A 7,234-nucleotide genomic window follows, 5' to 3' on the forward strand; every position below is an offset into this window, starting at 1 on the left:
TTTAAATAAATTTTTTACACTTATTTTTTCTTTAAAAAAAAGAGCACTTCATTCCTTTTCTTGTTATTTTTTTTTGTATTTCTCACTGTGTATTATTTTAGAATAGGATCAGATCACTTTGCAATGACTGACTGACTTCTTTCGTAGGAATTCCTGTTTGTTTTGTTTTCTTGTTGTTGTTGTTGTTGCTTTTGTATTTATTTATGAAATTTTTGATTTTAGCAAATATTTTATAGACATTTCTCTTAAAATTTTATTTACATTAAATTGAATTTTATTCAAATTAAATGAAGGTGTTTTTATTGTTGTTGTTTTTGTTGTGTTTTGTGTGTTGGTAGTAGGCATGTAGTAAGTAATTAACACTGTAATTCAAATTTTAACTACGGCTTCTTTTTATTTTAATAGAACGCGCGCCACCGACGGAGTTTTATTTAAAATATTTAATTTTAACGAATTTTTTTTTTTATTAATATATTTTATGAAGTTTGTTATTGTATTGTAGTGTACTCGCCAGAGATTATAATGAACACAGAGTTAAAGCAGTTATTAGAGTACGATTGTTGTTTGTGGTAGTAATGTTGTTGTTCGTAGCACTTAGTGGAAGGTAGTGTTGTTGGTTGTTGTGTTAAATATACTATTTTGACATACGAATTTTTAAACATGTTTAAAAAATAAATTTTTTTATTTAATTAAAAAAAATAAGAATCCAGATAAAATAAACATCATCATCACTTCAGTCTCGCACTCACACTAGAAGAGGATTTCAATTTACTAACTAACTAAATGTAGAGTAACTAACGAAACGCTCGCGAGTAAAGAATCTTAATACTCAGCACTTTAATTTTTTTTTTTTTTTAGTTTAAAGTTTTCTCCTTTTAAGTTCTTCTCCTTCTCTAGTTGTTTAAATAAATACGTCTCGTTTTTTGTATTCACAATTCACAATTGTAGTAGAATATTGAAGTGTTTAAATTAAAATCGTTGTTATGAAAAATTTATTCAATTTAAATTAGCGTATTATTAACAATAACAAACGCACATAGAAAAAAAAAATCTTATATTCAAAATAGTTTTTGATTCAATTTGAAGCGTACCTACATACGCAGAAAGACACTTGCAAATAACGACTACTTTTAGTTTTACTATGATACTTTTTTCACTACATCGACGAAAAGTTAAGTTTATTATTACGACAATGACGACTGTTTGACTACTAGACTGTTACTAAAAGAGAGTAAAGAACGCGTTTTGCGAACGCAGCACGGACCGCATGCGATAAGATAAACTTCTTAAATGACAAAAAAAAATAAATGAACAATGAGAAAAAATTTATTAAACCTTATGGTGAATTGTAATAATGAAGAAAACGACTAAAGTTAAATGAAAACAGCAAAAAAAACCGACAACCAACAATGATCATTAAGTGAGAGTGGATGCTAATAATGATCGCCGTCTTCGTCATCATGATCAACGTTGTATTGATTAAAATATTGACGACGACGATGACAACGAAAAGCAACAAACCAACCTCTTTTTAAACGATCTTGATGTTAATGATCGGTCAGTAATTTTTATTTTAGCACATTTGTAAACAGATAATCAATAAGTAAACAAATTGTATGGAGAGCGCTGAAAAGAGAGACTTGGAGTGAGCACAATTTAACGATTGTAGAAGTAAATCAAAGTTAAAGTACTTTAATGTAATTGAAAGATAATTGATTTCTTCTCCGAGTTTTAAAGTTTAAATCTAGAATGTTTTTTTATTGTTATAAACCTTACAATTGGAAAATACAAATACGTGCCTTTATTTGAGTTCATATTAATTAGATCGAACAGAAAAGTGTCAAAATTTTACTATAAAATAACAGAAAATGTTTTATGTATTAATTAAAGTTAAAATTAATCGAAGCCTGGTTCGAAAAGGTGTAATTTGAAAAGAGCGTTTAATATGAACCAAATCAAAAATTTACATTGAAACACAAGCCTTCGGTTGGTTAGCCGATCTCCTGTTTCGTGTGACAGACCGGATGTGGTGGGTTTGATTCTGGTTTCTGGTGAAGAGAGTGTGTGGTAGTGAACTAACTTACTAACTAACTACTAACTTACTTACTAACTAACTACTACTAACTAACTAACTAACTAACTAACTAACTAACTAACTAACTAACTAACTAACTAACTAACTAACTAACTAACTAACTACTAACTAACTAACTAACTAACTAACTAACTAACTAACTAACTAACTAACTAACTAACTAACTAACTAACTAACTAACTAACTAACTAACTAACTAACTAACTAACTAACTAACTAACTAACTAACTAACTAACTAACTAACTAACTAACTACTAACTAACTAACTAACTAACTAACTAACTAACTAACTAACTAACTACTAACTAACTAACTACTAACTAACTAACTACTAACTAACTAACTAACTAACTAACTAACTAACTAACTAACTAACTAACTAACTAACTAACTAACTAACTAACTAACTAACTAACTAACTAACTAACTAACTAACTAACTAACTAACTAACTAACTAACTAACTAACTAACTAACTAACTAACTACTAACTAACTAACTAACTAACTAACTAACTAACTAACTAACTAAATAACTAACTAACTAACTAACTAACTAACTAACTAACTAACTAACTAACTAACTAACTAACTAACTAACGAACTAACCAACGAAACACTTTAACAAGATGAAGGGACAGTCGTGAGGTTTGTCGCAAGTCCATGGCAACTGCAGCCCAAAATCAAGCACGAAATTCTCGATTTTCGACCGGATTGTGTGCTTCGCTTAAGGAAAGTTGGTTCAAGCATAAATGCAAAATGTCAGAGGAGTACATATTGCTAAATTTCGGACAAACGATTTGGAAATTACTGACCTATTTATATTACATACTTTAATAATTTTTCCGATTTCTCATAATTAATTTTAAAACAAAATTTATAAAAAAAATATGTTAAAATCATTTCCAAAATTTTCTAAATAATTATCTTCTCATTTTTATTTTAATAATAATTTTCACTTAAATTTTTAAAAAATTTTGAAAATATTTAATTGTTGAAAAATTTTCTTCCATATAAAACACATTTCAAACACTTTTGAAGAATAAACAATCGATTTGATTAAGTTTAGTTTAAAAAAAAATTTCAAAAAATTATAAAAAAAAAAATTGCATTAATTTTTTCCAACACAAAATTTCGCGCTATTCACTAACTTAACACCAAAAAATAAAACAACAAATTTTCACAAAAAAAAATTATGTAAAAAAATTAATAATAATAATAATTTATGAACACAATACGAGTAGTTAAATAAAAATATTTCTGGTACATTTTTTTTCTTCAATTTATTATTTATTTTATTTATTTACTTCTTCTCTAGATTCATCAAAAAATAAAATAAATTAGACAAGAAACACACATGATGATCACACGATGATGAAGTTTGTGACGAAGATGATGATGTTTACTTTTTGTATTAAATTTGATAGTGTGTTTGTTTTGAAAATAAACAGGGAGGGGGTGGTGAGAGGTAGGCTGAAAGAGAGACTTACGTCAAATACACACACACACGCACGAATTAGACAAAAACATAAATGAATATCTTTGTTATGATTATTACACTGCTACTCTTCTAAATGTTGTTGTTGTGGTTGTTTAAAATATTATTGTTTACTTTTTTTTCTCAACATAATGATATGCATTGCATCGTTGTTGTAGTTGTTGTTGTTGCTATTGTTATTACATGGTTGACTTTATTTATCACTCGAAAACAACAAAACATAATAAACTTGTAAAATGTAAACAACAAAATACACGTTTACACTAGGCACGCACTAAAACAAAAACAAATAAATACTTGTAGTTTGTTTTTGTATGTAAGTAACGGTTAAACTGTAATGGTAAACACGAAAATTTTAAATATAAACCGAAAAGAAATAGTAGTAAATTTCTGATGATTTCGATGTTGAAGAGGTGGTTTCTTCATCAAAAAAATACTATAGGTACTACTACTACTACTACTGCTAGTCTATTGTATTTGTAACGAACGTGAACAGCCGATAATTGTTGAATTGAATATATTTCAAAACGATCACCTCGGTAGAGATCGGTGAACTGAAAATATAAAATTTTAAAGAAAAAAAAAAACATACAGAAAACGCACTTGTTCGTTCAGTCGTTAAACAAATACAATAAATTTTTAGTTTAAATAGAAAATAAAGAGTAAAAATTGTTGAATTCAATTTAAGAGTTAAAATATTTTACTCTTTTATTTTTGCTCTTTAAATTTTTTTTATAAAATAAAATTTTGCTATTAGAGCGGTATATTAGCTAAATAAAATAATACTCATTTTTGTTCTAAAAAGCTTAGTAATAGATTTAGATAAAATTTAACCGGAAGTTGATAGTAAAGTAGTCATACAAACACAGATTTTTAGCTGACAAAAGAGGACATTGCTTAATTTTGAACATTTTACAAGATTTCTAGAATTCACTATTAATTTTTTGGGCAAAATATGTAGCAATTAGTTCCTCCCCGGGGCATATTACCTTGATGAACTTCCCCCCATCTTGGTGTGATTGCCATCCGGGGGAATAGAGGTGCTACTAGTACCTCTAGTCTGCCGGGACTATAAACCGGTGGTGTTAAATGTATCCTCCAACTTTACTTGGAATGATATCACCTGGGTTCGACCAGAGAGCGGGAAACAGTAGCCCACTGGCAGAGTTTTTGACTTTGTATTATTCCGGTTATTGAAGAGGTACCTTCGGGTTGATGTCAAGTATTATACACTTGACCTCAGAGTAACATATCCTTATCAGGGTGAGTTACTCTGTCCATACCAGACTTATCACAATGAGTCTTGTATGGACAGAAATTAGAGATATTAGTATCACCTAATACCTCTAATTTTCCGGGACTATAAACCGGCGGTGTTAAATGTATCCACGGCCTTTCCTTGGAATAATTTCACCTGGGTTCGAACCAGAGAGCAATATAATCGAGTACCATGGGAAACAGTAGCCCACAGGCAGAGTTTCAGACTTTGTATTATTCCGGTTATTGAAGAGGTCCCTTCGGGTTGAGTAACGTATTAAGATGAAAGTACACAACACGCGTTGAGGCGGCAAAGCGTTTCACCCTTTTCAAACTTTTCGCGCTTTATAAGCGCAAGTTACACACCACGCGTAATTTTGATATCTCTTTTAATGTTTTTTAAGACTACTACTCTTTTCAAAATCAAAATTTTAAGTTTTTGTATACTTTTTAATATTTTTCTTCCATTGTTGAAGAAATGTATTTCATTTTAGTTTATTCTCATTCTACACAAAACAAAATACAACCCTGATCAGCTGCCGATGCGTCAAAAGTTAAAAGTTGCTTAACTTTTCGCTGCAGACGCGTTACAAACTACAATGTGTAACTGGTTAAATGAAAATACATTATTTCAACTTTTTTTGACAGAAGCCTATAACCGCGTTGCCGCGTACAACGCGTGTTGTGTACTTCCACCTTTAGGGTATGTTACTCTATCAATACCAGAATATTGCCTTATTTAATGGGTATCGCGCAGCAATGCTCAGAAGATCGATAGCTCGAGTACTTAAGCAAATTGCTTGTACATTAGAGGGTGTCGATGAACAGCCATTTTAAGAATCCCATGTAGGTATAGTTCTCAATCGAAAATAAAAAATAATTAAAATTTTTATTTTTTAGCAATTATGAAAACCTTTTTTGAGAATAAATTTTAAGCGATTTACTTAAATCAGTTTCTCTTTATCTATTGACCTAATTTTTTTGCACTTAATTTGCACTTGTTAATAAACATTGTGCGAAAACAATCAAAACATGTCGAACAATGCTGTCAACTGATTTCAAAATGACATAAAATTGCGATAAAGAAGAATTGAGTAGTCCGTACTCAAATCTATCCGGAGCGGTATCAGAAGTACGCTAAGTACGATTTTCCTTTAACCAAATACATAATACTTGATTCAAGTATAGATCAGTGAGGTCAAAGTGAACGTACTATGATCATGTTTTGAAAATTTTCTTTTTTTTTTTTAAATTGGCTTGATTGTCGAAGTGGCGAATAATGTCTTTTATGTCGTCAATTGTCTCTGGCTCACCGGTAAAGAGTATCGAGTTCACAGCAGAGACCACCGATTTTAAATAGAATTCTATATTATTGAGTACTTTGCAGGATCATAGTTATAGGATTTTCGCTAATTCGTAATTTCGTAATTTTTCCAATCAAGAAGTTCTCCGAGACGGAGTCCTATTATCCCTATATTATAACTACTAAATCTATGTACTCCCTACACATCAACAAAGAGAGGATGTGATCTTCGACGGATTATACAGGCGAATGTTGAACACTTAGAAACAGTATACTTTTCTAAAGGATTGAGTTGTCCCGAACTCAAATCAGGTCTCCATCTTATTAGGTTTTTGACACATCAAGTCCTAAAGTTTGAAAAACGCATCCAATATATGCGACTTTCAAACTTTAGTTTAAAAATCTCTTATATTTGCTGAGATATCGTCTGTTGAAGTTTTTGTCGTAATATAAAGTCTATATTGAATTTTCTTTCAGGTTTTAGGTTAAGATATCTCGAAAAATTAGGTAGATCTACCAGAGGTTAAGACTTTATTTTAAAGTCGATAAATTGTTCATTCAGTTGACATAAACATATATGTCTATACTCTGTTATAATGTCTTAAATAAGGTTTAGAAGACTATATCACGAAAACCACAATTATCGGGGAAGTTTTAGGACCAACACTTTTCTTCATCTGAAAGATGGTGCCGAACCAATCATCTTCATTGTTCAACTTTCACGATCTTATGTCACTTTAATCTTGTACCTATTTACAAAGTACAAAAAGGATTTGAAAAGGAAAAAGAGGATTTGAAAAGAAAGAAGGATTAGAAAAGGAAAAAGGATTAATGTATACAAAGCAGCAAATTGATATCTTTAGGACTATTACAGACTTCTTGCAAATCTCGTCAAAAAACCAACTATATACATGAGGAAACGAAGATTCTTTGGAGATATACATACATAAATATGTAAGTTTGAAGCAGCGAAGGACTTAATGGGGATTAAAATTATCTTTTGATACGATTTTGACGCTGAATATAAAATAAAAAAATGTTCTACTAAATTATTCTTGTAACCTTTAGAAAATTTTAACTTT

The 7,234-nt window shown here is 29.8% G+C and overlaps 1 long non-coding RNA gene across 1 annotated transcript; it reads right to left on the bottom strand.

Annotated features, from left to right (window-relative positions):
- On the bottom strand, nucleotides 1–4,135 carry LOC119602556. The gene is made up of 2 exons (XR_005231351.1): nucleotides 3,585–4,135; nucleotides 1–634 (listed from the first exon to the last, which is right to left on the bottom strand). It is a non-coding gene; the product is annotated as an uncharacterized LOC119602556 (long non-coding RNA).
- Between the last annotated feature and the right edge of the window lie 3,099 nt (nucleotides 4,136–7,234).

Source organism: Lucilia sericata, unplaced genomic scaffold (genome assembly GCF_015586225.1).
Source record: "Lucilia sericata isolate MDLA Ls3-8-SP2 unplaced genomic scaffold, ASM1558622v1 Contig000240F_arrow, whole genome shotgun sequence".
Taxonomy (NCBI): Eukaryota; Metazoa; Arthropoda; class Insecta; order Diptera; family Calliphoridae; genus Lucilia; species Lucilia sericata.